Below are 14,117 nucleotides of genomic sequence, written 5' to 3'. Positions count from 1 at the left end.
CAGTGCCTGCCTGGAATCATCAGAGAGTAGCCTATAGCCCCAAATCTTAAAAGTCAGTGCCCATTCTTCAAATGTATTGCATTTCAGAGGGTGTTCTTTTTTTTTTTTTTTTTTTAACTGCAGGAGTCTTTAGGCCAGCAAAGTATCAGAGGAGGTGTAATTGAGGGGGCGGTGAGGGGATAGAGTAGCGGTCCGCCTGAAAGCTGCTATTAAAGCCAAATGGACTGAACACCGTAAAACGGCTCTGCCAACAGCTGTCCCACAATCGGAGTATTATATGCCAGGATCCTCCTGAACGCACCACACACACATTAGGGCCACGCTGCTGATGTAGTGCTTGCTTAAAAGTATTAGACAGCAAAGCCAAGAAAATACCAACGAACAACCACAACAATAACCCGATAATGTTGTATTCCTATGAGGGGGGGACTTTAGCGTGCTTCTTGGGGATTTTTTTAAAAGTCTCTGCAGGCATGTTTTTCCCACTTCTCTACATGCTCTGATTTTCCTCGTAGCTAATAATCTGGGGACTTGCGGTTTTGCTGGGACAGCGTTGCATATTTCCACATATAATATGTGGTTATAAAAGTGTTTTTTTTTTTCCGGGGGGGGGGGGGGTATAGGACGAACCAGACAGGTGAGCTAGAAGGGTCCCTGTACGGATCTTGTAATTGGATTTTCCGTTCTGAAACGGGTATTGAAAAACAAAAAACGAGTGGTTATTTGATTTTCGTTTTAAAATACAAAAGTTAAAATTGAAATACAAGGCGGTTTTCCTTTTCATGATCAAAAAGGGATATACGATTTTTTTAAAAAATGCTTTGATTTTCGTTTTATATTTAGAAAAACAAGAAAGTAAAATCAGTAAGAGACAGAAACGAAAAAAGGTCCGTTTTGTCATTTTCTGAGACCGGAAGTGGTCATCAGCAAGTGTGGAGCCAAACGACAACAAGATTCTCAGAGGGCGGAGCCAGAGAGCAGCGATTGGTCAGACCATAGATAGTATAGAAGACAGCGCGCCAGCGTATCTAGTCTATGTATATCTATGGTCGGCACGTCTGGTAGCATCTCTGGCTAGTGATGGCGAGATGAAGCTTCATGAAGCATTGATGCTTTCCATCCAATTGTTTCACTCATGGTTCGAAGCTTCATGGTGCTTCATTTACTCTACTGCGTCATCAACTGGACAAATAAAACAGTAAACAGGCAGAGCGCCTATAATGACACTAGCTCTGCTATGTGAAGCTTTGAATTGTGCTTAAATGATAATGCCAATAAACAAGTAATATACTTCATATAGTGTCTGCTTTTCCTGATAGCAGGGACAGAGGGGGAAATGGAAACCAACTGGGGAGAGATTTGAGATTTGTAGCTTGTCTGCTTGATTGATGTCAGGTTCTGGCTTTCTGTAAAGTGCTTAGATATTTTTAATTGTAATAAGGGCTATATAAATAAAATTTATTGTGCTTTTGCTACTTGTTTTGTGACTGTGCGTGTGGTACCAGTGACAATCTGTAAAACAAAAGTAGGGACAACATTTTATTTGTTTTTATTCAAAAATATACATTTTTCCACAGTGCTGGGATTCAGGTGGCTTCTTTTTTTGGACAATATTTCTCTAGCTCCTTGGAACACAACAGACACTTCACCTTTTAAAATACCAGAAAAAGAAGAAATTAGAACAAGCGGTGTGTGGTGTTGTCACAGTTATTCATATTACACTTCACTTGTTATGTGCCTACTTTATTAAGAGAAATCAGGTCCAAGTGTTCCCAGACAGGGGAGAATCTTCTCTTTCTGGCTGGTTCTATAAAAAAAAGAGTCTCAAACCGATTGAATGCAAAGATACAGCAAGTAAAAATCCAGCAAATGTGAACGGGGAATCTATTGTGTTTCACTGCCCTTTATATTTTGAATTGCATGTCGAACCACTTCCTGAACCAGTCACGCGGTCCGACCTGCTTCAAACGTCATTATTTTGGCTCCTCCCCTAAATGAAGCATAAGCTTCGTGGACATGCCCCCCCGTTCATTACTCGACACACACTTCGAAGCCTCGGCACATCTCGTAACATCACCATCTCTGGCTGCTATTGACCTTGTTTTTGGAGTAAAACACGGTAAGAAGATAAATACTTCTAACCTGTAGCATCATTTTGTTGTACGTTAAGTCAGCGACTTGTGAAGAGTTGTGTTTTGTCGTGTTTCAGCAGTTGGTCCGGACGCGTTAGCTAGCTAAGCGGCTAAGTTAGCTAGCGGGCTAATTAACACAGGTGGCTAACCTACCGCTGAACACCTGTGTTAGTTGCTGCTGCAGCTGTCTGTCATTATTAGAATGACTTTCTCAACCTGTATTTCTCTGCTGTGTATTTTAGCCTTTAAAAAAGTTATTTTACTTTAAGGTTAACTGAAACCCGTTCAGCTGCACTGAAGTTCAACATTCAGCTGGTTTGAATTAAACTGCGCTTAACTTAACATTGCGCAACATTACCTCTCTGAATCTCCATAATGTCATTAAATTCCTTCTCTCTTCCACTGCTCAAGTTCAATCCAGTATATAAAATGACATTAATAGTGAATAAACTAACAATCAGCCATTGTATTTATTTATTACTGCATGTATTTGTAGTAAAACATGAGTTGAAACATCCTACTTTTGGATCTAGAACTGCACAAGCTGTTCATTTTCAGTCATCTGATGAGTTAAACTCCCCTTTTTATGTGAGGTTGAAGCAGAAAGTCTGAGTTAACGAAGATAGTTCTTTATAACTTGCGATACCTGTTATCTCTGACTGAGGCTTTAGTTTTTGTTGAGCTGATTTACACGTAGAAACTTTGTTCAGGAAAATTTCTCAGTAGCTCAGAGGACAGGCTGCTTTTTACTCAACCTTGTAAGAGAATGTCTGTCAATGCTTTCAGCAGAATTTAGAAACACAACACTTCCTAAACAGATATTTTGAGGCTGTGAGGTTGAACGTTTGAGAGTATATCAGTGTGTTTGTTTGTGGTCTTTCTGTTTCTAGGTGGAAGCTGAATTAGTGAGGATGACTCCTGCTCCTGTCATCTCTAAGCTCCTCACACATCTTTACCTGCACATGAGGAAAATCACTCCTGTAGAATGCAGGTATGTTTGTCATTATTATAAAAAGATGTTGCCTGGTGACCTGTCAGAAACCCATTATACAGAGTCAGCCAAAATAATGTTTACACACATCAGGAAAAGAAAAACTTGCATAAATATTTCAATACCAAATTTATTCAGACATCACGAGATTAATGAAAGTTATCTTTGGCCTCTACAATTACAAGAGGTGCTCAAAGTGGTGGCCACTGGCTTCCAGACATTTCTGTTGTGTTGTAGACGTCACTTGTTGATGCTCCATTCATGAGGGTAATTCCATCTGTTGGGAAAACATCGTACAACAGGACACAGAGTTATCATGATTTGATCAAACTTAGAAAGAGTTATCTATATGTGTAGAAGTACTTATACAAATGAAATATTTTAAAAAGTTTTTCTTTTCCTGATGTGTGTGCATTATTTTGGCTGACTCTGAACTTAATGAGAACAAAACTGTCATTTAATTGTTGCTTTGAACGCTTCTTTAGTGAAAACCAGCTGGTGTTCTGCTTTGAAACAAACTGCTGTTGAGGTCTGTGTTTTTATTTATACGTTTATTTAATACGGACAGAACAAGAAGCATTGTTACAATAACCGATGCCATGTTCATAGGTCAATAGCTAACAGCTAATTCGCAGACCAGGTCCCTGGGTTTAGGTTTAACCTCACAGTTTCTGAATGAACTGATAGTTGTTTTTTTTTTCCTGATCAATGTGGACGTTATAATTGATGGTAACATTTACTGATCATATAATCAGCATGACAATATAACAGTATAACATTCTGACCACCTGACTAATACTGTGTTGGTCCCTTTATGCTGCTAAAACTCCTCTGACCCAGTGGTTCAGCAGAACCTCTGGGGATGTCCTGTGGATTCTGTGGATCCTGTGGGTTGCAGGGTGGGTCCTACCTAGACCAGGCTGATCCTGGACCATCCCACAGATGCTCCATCAGATCTGGATGTGGAGAGTGTGGAACCCAGGTGAACAGCTTAGCTCTGTCGTGTTCCTCGGACCACTCCTGTAGTAGCAGTTTTAGTTTGTCCTGCTGAGGGTGGCAGCTGGCATCAAGGACTGCTGTTGCCATGGAGACTAGGGGGTTGTATGTCCTGCAGTGTTTAGGTGGTGGTACATGTCAAAAATCCACATGAACGTCAAGGTTTCCCAGCAGAACGTTGCATTAGAACAAGATGATGGATGTTGTTCTCTTCAGCTGTCAGTGGTCAGAATGTTGTGGCTGATCAGTGGATCTGTCTGCCTTTACTCTGACATCCAGAGTTATACAAAAGTGTAGTATGTGTGCAGTGCAGAAGAGATTTACTTTTTTGTATGCATTTTTTTTTTTAAGGGAGAGCATTTTTTTAGCCACCTGAATGAAGACCTAATCTTTCCCTTCAAAGGATAGTTAATTGTTACTACGGCTTCCATACTGGTCCCATCAGAGAAAATCATATCCATATACAGATTTTTATTAATTCCAGGGCTGGTTCAGTAAATATTATAATAATAAGTACATCAGATAATTCTTGGTCGCAGTTGGAATTTTGCAGAGTGAGAGATGGTTGAGAAGGTTTGCAGTTCTTGTTTTAGCAATATGTTATAATAGAAGATCTTTATTGTCATTGTGCATGAAATTTTCTGCAAACCAGCAAAGTGCATCAGTCTGAGGTATCTAAAAATAAATAAGTAAAGAAAAATGCTTCTAAAGCCAATAATAAACAGAATACTTTGAGGGAATATTCTACAAAGGAAAGAAAAGCTCCATTCTCACTCCTCTCAGGATAAACTGTCATTAAAATTGACTTTAAATTTAGCTTCAACACGAGATAAAAACATTTACTTTCATTACTGATATTGTCAAGTTTTAATAAAGTTCATGCTACTTTTATAAAATGATGAAAGTGAATAAATTGTATTTCTGTGATCTGTGTTTGATTTCTGTCTTTTCTCCTGTCATCCAGATGTTCAGAGGGAGATGATGCCACATCTGGTCCAGCTGATGGAAGGTCTTGAAGTTCTCTGACTGACCTCGACTGAAGATGGTCGTCTCACTGGATTTAAGGTTCAGATGCTCAGTAACAAACTCCACCAATGTGCCAACAGGGAAGCTTTAGGTTTATTAAATGTTGCTATGAAGGTATTGCTGTTTTTCTTTGTGAATGCAATGTGCTCCAACTGAAACTTGAATTAGAACTTAGAAGTAAATCCTTCCATCTGAAAGGATTTAGTTGCATTAATAACCTCAAAACATTCTAATTTTTATTCCAGTCTTAGTTGGAAATAGAATCTCTGTATTGATTCAGGTAAAGACTGAACTTCACAGCATGTTGAAGCAAAACAACCAGATGAAAACTGTGATGGTGTTGGATTGTCAGACCGTAATGTTGCAGCTCAAAGCAGCTTTTCTAGCTCAGTTCATTCTGACATTCAGCTATGAATCAACACAGCAGATGGTGATCTATGCTGTGGAAGTCTCACATCTCCTGATTTAATGGAGCTGCTTTGCACTTTTTACACTGTTTATTCACCAAGACTTTATTTAATAAAAGTCCCATCTAGTTTTCATGAGGAATGTGATGTTTTAATTTCTCTGTGAATAACTGCAGTCTAATGCAACAGCTGGAGTTGTAACATCTGTCCTGATATTGATCATGAAGTATTGATCAGAATACTTATGGTTAGCAGTCATCCCTGAAGTTTTACATTAAAATCTTTACTTGTGTTGTGAACTTTGGTAAGAAGCAGAAACGTTAGCGTTGCCATGGATATATGAGTGTTAAATTCTGTCCATGTTTCCATTTTGGGAAATGCAGTCCAGTTCCAGAATGTGGAGGAATTTAGTCTCACAATCACAGACAACAAATATTATCTGAAAGTCAGGTTATTGTTGTTTATCAGCACAATACAAAAAGATTCATGTTAGAAATATTCCAGTTAAGACTCTAGAATATCATGATTTATGTACATTTACCTCAATAATATGAATGTTTAGGTTAAGATTGTGCGGTGATATTTATTATGTAAGTTTAGCTGATTAACGTTTATGACTCTGCACTAAAATATTATTTAAATTGACATCATTATTATAATATTTAGGGTCAGACCCTACAGTATTGAGATTAAGAAATCAAATATTCTATAAAATGTACATACACTGAACTCATTTGGATATATTTAAGTGAGACTCTACAATATTATTTAACACAAATCTATCTAAATCAAAATTTTAATAATTTTCACGCCAAACATTTACTGGACTGATTTAAATATTAAAATCACTCCTTTCTAATCCTCTGCTGTACGTTCAAACCTGAGGCCTTAAATAGAAACGCACAAGTATCTGTTTGAAGGAACTTCTGCAGAGTCCTGGTTCCAGAACATGATAATAGAATTATAGACAAACTTTAACAAAAGCTGCCTGAGAGTTTACAGGTTTTTATGTTAGATTTCTTCAGTAATTTAATGAGCGTTATCAGCAAATATCAAGTGTTCATTTGATGAACTTCATTTCCTCAAACATCCAGAATTGGAGCTTATATCTTTGGCAGCTGTAAAGTTTCTGCTCCTTCAAAGTTCACAACACAATGAATTAATTCCTAAAACACACTCAATGCTGGAGAGTGTTTGATGCTGAAGCAGTGACCAGTTTTTCTGTTTCTTCTCTGGAGATGCACAATGAGGGACGTCTGCAGCGACGAAGAAAGAGTCTCACCACATCCTGACATGAGGAAAAAGACTTTATTGAAGACTACAATGAGAAAAACTATCAGACAGCAGACGGCTGCATTCAAGGTGAGCTCTGAACATTTGATCTGGAACAGGAATTCAATAACGGCAGCATGAGCTTCATTTCAGTCTGTAGCTGCTGAATTCATGGATGAATCATCTGGCACTAGAGAGGAAGACCATCAAACATCCACGTCAGCTGATGGAGGTCCAAGAGTCTCACCAAACAAACAACCTACAGAGTGAAGACCTTGAATCTGATTGGACGGCCTCCTATTCAGCCACGTGTGAACAAATGCCTCTAAGCTGATTTGTTTTCTAAAATAAATCTAGTTTGAGTCCTAATCTATGCCTGTGTGTTTGCTTCTTTACACCACTGTTAACAGTTTAGGTTGTTAGATTGTTCCAGATAAGACAAGTACAAGATTGTTCAGAGCCGTTCTACCACGAGCCTAACAGGAAGAACTCCAACAGCTACTGAATGTTCCTGTGGTCCCTTCAAGGCTACAGGAGGAGCCCTACGAGGACGAGCCGGTCCAGCTGATGGTGGCCAGTCGCTGTGGTTCAAAGCCAACACCGACTACGTGGACTTCTAGTGGACCACATGGAGGCCTTCAAACCGGACCAACAAGTTCACCGACTCCCCGACTCGTGGGTCTGAGGACGCCACCGAGCCTCGGTCCAGCTGGCCTCCTGTCTGTGGGTGTTTGAGTGCTGAGAGGTTTGTGGATGCATGTGAACGTGTCTGTGTTGAAACAGCAGCTTTGGACTCACTAACGCCAGGAAAAACCAAGAGCTCCTTTATTTGTTACTTCCACTAAAAAAACTGATGAAAATAAGTTTGCCAGGGTTCTGACTGATAACAGATTATTAAATAATGAAAATAATCATTTAAATATTCCTTTAAACAATCCTTTTAGGTCTACATTTCCTTTACACTGACTTCTTGGTATATGTACAAGTATTTTGAGTGGAATATACCAATAAGCCCAATGTTCAAGGGTTCTTCTGGGAATATACCATTAGCTGAGGCAGCTGAGGCAACATCAACCACCACCAGAACTGAAGAAGCCTCTTGGATGAGAGGTGAAATGTCTTCAAGGAACTTTCTTAAAGTCCAGTTGGATTGATTTAAACAACCTTGGATACCATTAAACCAACCTTTTAGGTACATGTTCCAGGATGTTGGAGCCTCAACTTTAAACTAAATTTCCTTCACTAACCCAGCCCTCTGGACTTCCAGTAAGCTGTGTTCCTATTGGCTGTCCAGGTGGCTGCTAGGTGTTATCAGGAACACCTGAGCAGCTCAGTGTCTTCCTGCTTTATTTAGCTGCAGACAAACATTTCCTCTGTTTCTCTTCACCACTGAGCTGTGTTTGGCTCCGTTGCTTCAGTTTGTTCTTTAGGTGTGGGCTTGCAGCTTCCAGCAGTAAAATCGTCTTTAATGTGTTTCTTGGTGTGTTTTAGGGCTTTGTACTGGATAGTTGTCTTGGTAAATGTGGTTCTTTAGCCACAGTTAGCACATGGTGCTAATGTGTGCAGTGATTAGTGGATTTGATGCAGCTGAGCTGTGTCTTTATCTTGGCTGTAGTGAGTCTTCAGAGGTTTTTGGTCAGACACATTCTGTATTCTTGTTTATGACCCAACGTTAGTTGTCCAGAAGGTAAGAGTTCCTGTCCTGATTCTCTGTTCTCAGAGGTTCTCTGGTAGGCTGCAGGAGACTTTAGCGTTTGGGTTGTGCTAGTTTGGTTTTTGTACGGTTTCATTTGGACGACTATCTTGAGGCCCCTCCATGTGGTTTAGTGAGGTTTTCTGGAACAGTTCTACAAAGCAACCTGCAGCAGAAGAGACTTTGAGAGTTTTTAGAAAGTTCCAGAGACCTGACTTTAGAGCAGCAGAAACATTTGTCAGCAGTTTGAGCAGGAGAAGGTGAGCTTCAGAGTAGAAATGAGATGGAAACCTTCTTGATCCGTGTGGTGAGGTCCTGTACCAAGAGTTTGAGCAGGTTGTGAAGAGTCTGTAGTTTTTTGGTCTGAAAGCACAAGAAGAGTCGACTCATTAAAGGAGAAAACAGGAGATATTGTTTGTTCTTCTGTCGCTCTGCAGTTTCCAGTTTCCTTAGACAAAATATCAAGTTTATATTTTAAATGATTTACCATGTGAGCTCAAGAAGACTTCAATAAACTCCCTCCATCCCCTGGACACAACATAGTTTACCATGTTAAATCTTTTTTTTTTTTTAATGTTTTTGAATTTTAATCATAGTTTTAGCATAGTTTTTTCTCTTTGCTTGTTTAGTTTTGTCATCTGTGAAAGGTGCTAAACAAATAAAGTTGACTTGATAAACTGAATAATTTACTAACTCATGATTATGACAACAAAAGTATTTTCATTGTGATTTAGGGGTTTGTTTCATTGTTAAGGTTGGGGTTAAAATCTTGACAGAAAAAAAAGATTAAAGAAATAAATTACATTTAAAAAAGCAATTAAATCAAAGAAAAACATTTAATACATAAAACTTTTAAAAAGAAAATTAAACATAAATACAATTAAATGATATTAAACAGACAAAATATTTAATTAGATAATTAAACAGAAGATACAAAACATGTAATTATATTAAACAATTTTTTAAAAACAAAAATATTAACCATTAAAGGTGAAATATTTTAGATAATTAAACATTTAAAAAATACAATTTTACAAGAATATTAAACATTTTTTTAAAACATTAAAGGTGAGATATTTTAGATAATTAAACATTTAAAAAATACAATTAAACAAGAAGAATATTAAACATTTAAAAAATTACAAAACATTTAGATTATTAAACCTTTAAAAAGACAAAACATTTAATTCAAAAATTAAATGTTTAATTAGAAAATTAAATCTTAAAGACAATAAAACTCTAAATAGGAATTAAGCAGAAAATACAATGAAGCATTTAAAAAGAAAATTAAATATTAAAAGGTGGTAAAAAAATTAAAAAAGAAAAACAAAGATTTAATCTAAAAATTAAACATTGGGAAAGAAAAGGACATTTTTCAAACAAGCCGATAAAACATTTGAAAAAACAAACATTAAAAAGACAAAACATTTGGAAATCAAATCAGACATTAGAAAAGAATAAAAGGTGAGAAAAGAGCAATACTAAACTTTTAAGAAGAATCAAACTAAAGACAAAACATTTGAAAAGACACCAGTTAGACTTCAGAAGATCAAATTAAACAGAAGAGACAATAAAATGATCAAAAAGAGCAAAAACAGATAAAGATCTTAAAGCATTTTCTAGGCTGAAATGAAAACATCAGGTTGTTTCTTCAAACATTTCCACTTTCTATGTTCTTGGTTTGATTGTGGACAGATTTACTAAGAACTCATTTCAGAAAACTGCTTTCCAGATAAAGTCTACTAGTAGTTGAAGGCATCAATCAAACTAATGTTACCTTCTGATCTCCACAAACGTTACTGTTCAGTGAAAAGAATCAAAGTTTGTTGAGGATTTCTAAAGAACCTACAGGTGAAGGTCTGAGAAGAACTCAGATGGATGGTCTAAATGTGAAATCAAGGCTCATGGTCACAAGTTTTAAGGCTTCTGTTAACCAGAAAGTTCAAACTAACAGAGAAGTACTGAGAAACTTTTAAAACTTCAGTCCTCAGGCTGTCTAAAGGTTCAAACTAACAGAGAAGTACTGAGAAACTTTTAAAATTTCAGTCCTCAGACTGTCTAAAGGTTCAAACTAACAGAGAACTACTCAGGAACTTCGAAGATATCAGTCCTTGGGCTGTCTGAAAGTTAAATCTAACAGAGAACTACTGTGGGACTTAGAAAATTTCAGCCCTCAGACTGTGTGAAAGCTCAGGTCCTGAGGACTCGGGAGGTCTGGAGGCTTTGGAAAGTCTTGGAACTGAGGGTTCAACCCTCCAACACAAAGGCTGAAGTCCAACCTCCTGAGAAAAACGGTCGAGTCGAGACTCGAGTTAAAAAAAAACTCGAAAACGAAAAAAAATAGATGATAAATGCGCAAAAAAAAGAAGAACTGGTATCTGAGCGAATAGCTCAGGGGATAAGAAGACGGACTACCAAGCGGAAGGTCGCAGGTTCAAGACCCGCCGATGGCAGTTTTCTTTCTTTGTCTTTGTCAGAATTTTGATGAAAATTTAAGAAGTGTCTGGTCTTGAACCTGCGACCTGCAGCTCCATAGGCAAATCCTTAACTCACTGAGCTACAGATCAGATAAAAAGAAATAAATTCGTCGTCCCTTTGGCATCGTAGGGTTGCTGGAAGTCACAACATGGGTGGAGCCAAGGCGGAGTCTGGGTGAGTCAGGGCGGAGAGTAGAGGCGGGGAGTGTGGGTGGCAGGCCTCCCCCCCCTCTTCACCTCTCCTCACCCTCCCCCCACCCACCCCACCACACCTTCCCCCCGCCCCACGAGTTCTTCGAGTCTCGATGAGTTCCTCGAGTCTCGACAGGTTTTCCCCAGTTTCTGGAGTTTCCACCAGGTCCGAGGCAGAACAAGATGTCATGAAGAGGTGTTGATGTCGGCCAGGATGGACTGACTTTTTACAGCCACTAGAAGGAAGACCACTAGAAGAGCAGGTCTTTAACCACCATCCATAAAATCGCTCCAGAGAAATGAAGGGAGGTCAACTTTTATCAACCTCCATCCACATGTTCAACTTCATATCTTTACTTGGACATTTTTAGCACCACAAACCTTTAGTATCACACTTTATTACTGTTTATTAGGACTTTTATGGAATCCACCAGCAGATTTACTTTTTGTTGACAAATTTTATTCTTGTCATCGTGTGACTGCAGTATTTAAAACTCTTCCTTCTATTTGACCTCATGTTTATTAGTTTTAGTGGAGAAAGTTATTTTAATTGTCCATTAGTCTCTTAAAAACCAAATAATAAATTGGATTAGTCAAGAGCTTTAAATTTCTTACTTTGTCATATTTTAAATATGACAAAAAAAATATAAGGTGTTTTGAGACAATTTGACCTGTAATTGGCGTTATATGAATAAAATTGAATTCAAATTGTATGTATCTTGTAATGTTGGAGTAATTCAGCCATATATGTTGGAAAACACATTTTCTTTGTCCATTAATCTGTTGATTGTTTTCTCCACTAATTAATTTCTCGTTTTGGTTTATAAAATGTCAAACCCAAATATATTCAGTTTATTGCCATAAAAACCAAAAAGATTTACATTCATGATGCAGGAATCAGGCAGTTTTTCACTTTTTATCTTAGTTTAGTCAGAAAGATAGTTGATAATGTGTGAATTGTTGTAGCTTGTGAGCCGTAAAAGGTTTTAATCTTTGGGGCCGAGTGTCAGAAAACATTTAGAAACCAACATCAACAAAACACTCAACATAGATTTGAACATCATTAAATGGAAATCCAACTTTTGCATGACGTCTAATTAAAGGACATTTATTTCCAACGTAAATGTGTGATATTCATCCTCTGGAGCTTTCTCTTCACATCGTCTTCCACCTGGACTGGTTTGGTCGGGAGTACGTGCAACAAACATTTGAAAAACTGCACTTTAACATCAATGAATGACACTGAAGTTTAATTTCTACATAAATGAGACTGAGTCTGGATGTGCTGCTCTGTCATTAACTCCTAAGTTTAGGGAAAGTTCAAACTAAAGAGGACAGTTCAGACAAGACTTGAGAATGAGCTGATTTTGAACAAACATCTCAGACTTTCTGAGCTTCAGCACCACTAGCAAGATATTTTAACAACAAGCAACTCAAGAGATCCAGAAGTTGGAGAGAGTTAGCTTTAGCTGAGCCAAAGAACATGAGACACTAACTTAGCAAACATTTCAGACTTTTCTCTGTGAATTCTGAGAAATAATTTCCTATTTAATGACAGAGCTACACATCTTAACTCAGTCTCATTAAAACAGACTCTAATTCAGTGTCATCCATCCATATTAAAGTGCAGTTACCCAAAATGTTTGTTGCATGAGCTCCAAAAAAACCTGTCCAGGTAGAAGGCCACTTTGACAAACAGGAAGTGGACGATTCCAAGCAGATTTATAGAAGGGGGAACCGGACTGTACTAAGTGTGGTCGAGTATAGAGGGGTGTTTTGTGGGTTTTTAAGGCTGATAATGATTATTAGTGAGACATTTGGAGTAGATATTCATTTGCAGTAAATGAAAGTAGTTAAAATCTTGGAGTTAAACTTAGAAGAACACAAACAGGAAACTTTGTTGATACGTTTTTGTTTTGTTTACAGATATTAAGTTAAAGGAGTTTTATTCGTGACGTATAACCAATCAAATCACTCCAGAAGACAGAGCGACCACAGGTAGATTAAGGTTCAGAGCCAAAGTAGCACCATTTTTAAATGTATTTATTACCGTAAATCAGTAAAAAATAAAATACTGATAATCAGTAAATCAGTCAGCCCACAATTACTACAATTCTACAATGTATGTCTCTTTCCTTTGACTTGTTATTTGTACAATATTTGATGTATATGATGGTGTTTTTTCATACCAAAGGCTCTACTATGATGTTTTCTAAGAGACATACGATGCTACTCTGTGTGTTGTGGCCCTGGGCCACTGCACTCCTCCTCTGTTGTTTTCTGGATTGTACTCAGCTGCATGCCTTCGTCCACCCGGCCTCCGTTGACTCGTCCCGCCTGCCGTCTCTGGAGCTGAAGCTGGATTGGAACAGGCCAAAGTACAGTCCAATCACGATGCCAGCTGCCTCTCAAAAGGCTCCTTCATCTGGCAGGTGGTTGCACTTCTTCTGAGGGGAAGCTGAGCTGGACCGGCAGAACTTTGGACATGTGTTCCAGTGGTTGGTGGATGTATAGGGAGATAGAGAGGGACCTTTGACTTGTTCAGAAAGGAAAACAGGGAACCCATTGGTAGTTTTAGTTTAGGGTGCTACTGTGGTGTGTTTTTGGGTTTTAAGAGGTGAACAGGAAGAGTTTTTTTTCGTATTGATTATCTTTTACTTTGTTCCTGGTTGGAATGCCCATCAATGTCAACATGAAGTTCACTTTTAGTTCTGTTTATTTATTTTTATTTTACTAACACCCATTTGTTTTTAACCCCCTCACATGTTGTGTTGTTGTAAACTTCCTCTTTCAAATAAATACTCGTCTAACCCTCTGGACAGCAGCGTTTGGACTGTTTTGGTGTTGCTCCTCACCTACTTCAGACAGCCGGAACAAAACAACGTTTTGTGGAACAAAGGCTATACTATGATGTTTTTAGAGCGACATGCT

At 38.1% G+C, this 14,117-nt stretch overlaps 2 long non-coding RNA genes across 4 annotated transcripts in view; one reads left to right on the top strand and one right to left on the bottom strand.

The window, feature by feature from the left end:
* The first annotated feature begins 648 nt into the window (after nucleotides 1-648).
* LOC129349142 (uncharacterized) overlaps nucleotides 649-14,117 on the top strand; it is a 25,051-nt gene continuing 11,582 nt past the window's right edge. The window contains exons 1-3 of one of the 3 annotated variants that reach the window (XR_008602011.1): nucleotides 649-3,123; nucleotides 3,975-4,105; nucleotides 5,084-7,569. This is a non-coding gene — a long non-coding RNA (uncharacterized LOC129349142). The remainder of the gene's footprint in view (nucleotides 3,124-3,974; nucleotides 4,106-5,083; nucleotides 7,570-14,117) is intronic. The other 2 variants (XR_008602010.1, XR_008602009.1) reach the window with 2 other exon arrangements.
* Nucleotides 12,758-14,117, bottom strand: part of LOC129349143 (uncharacterized) — a 4,904-nt gene continuing 3,544 nt past the window's right edge. The window contains exon 3 of the long non-coding RNA XR_008602012.1: nucleotides 12,758-13,716. This is a non-coding gene — a long non-coding RNA (uncharacterized LOC129349143). The remainder of the gene's footprint in view (nucleotides 13,717-14,117) is intronic.

Source organism: Amphiprion ocellaris, chromosome 6, assembly GCF_022539595.1.
Source record: "Amphiprion ocellaris isolate individual 3 ecotype Okinawa chromosome 6, ASM2253959v1, whole genome shotgun sequence".
In the NCBI taxonomy this organism is placed as follows: domain Eukaryota; kingdom Metazoa; phylum Chordata; class Actinopteri; family Pomacentridae; genus Amphiprion; species Amphiprion ocellaris.
This window is presented reverse-complemented; position numbering and strand designations above follow the sequence as displayed.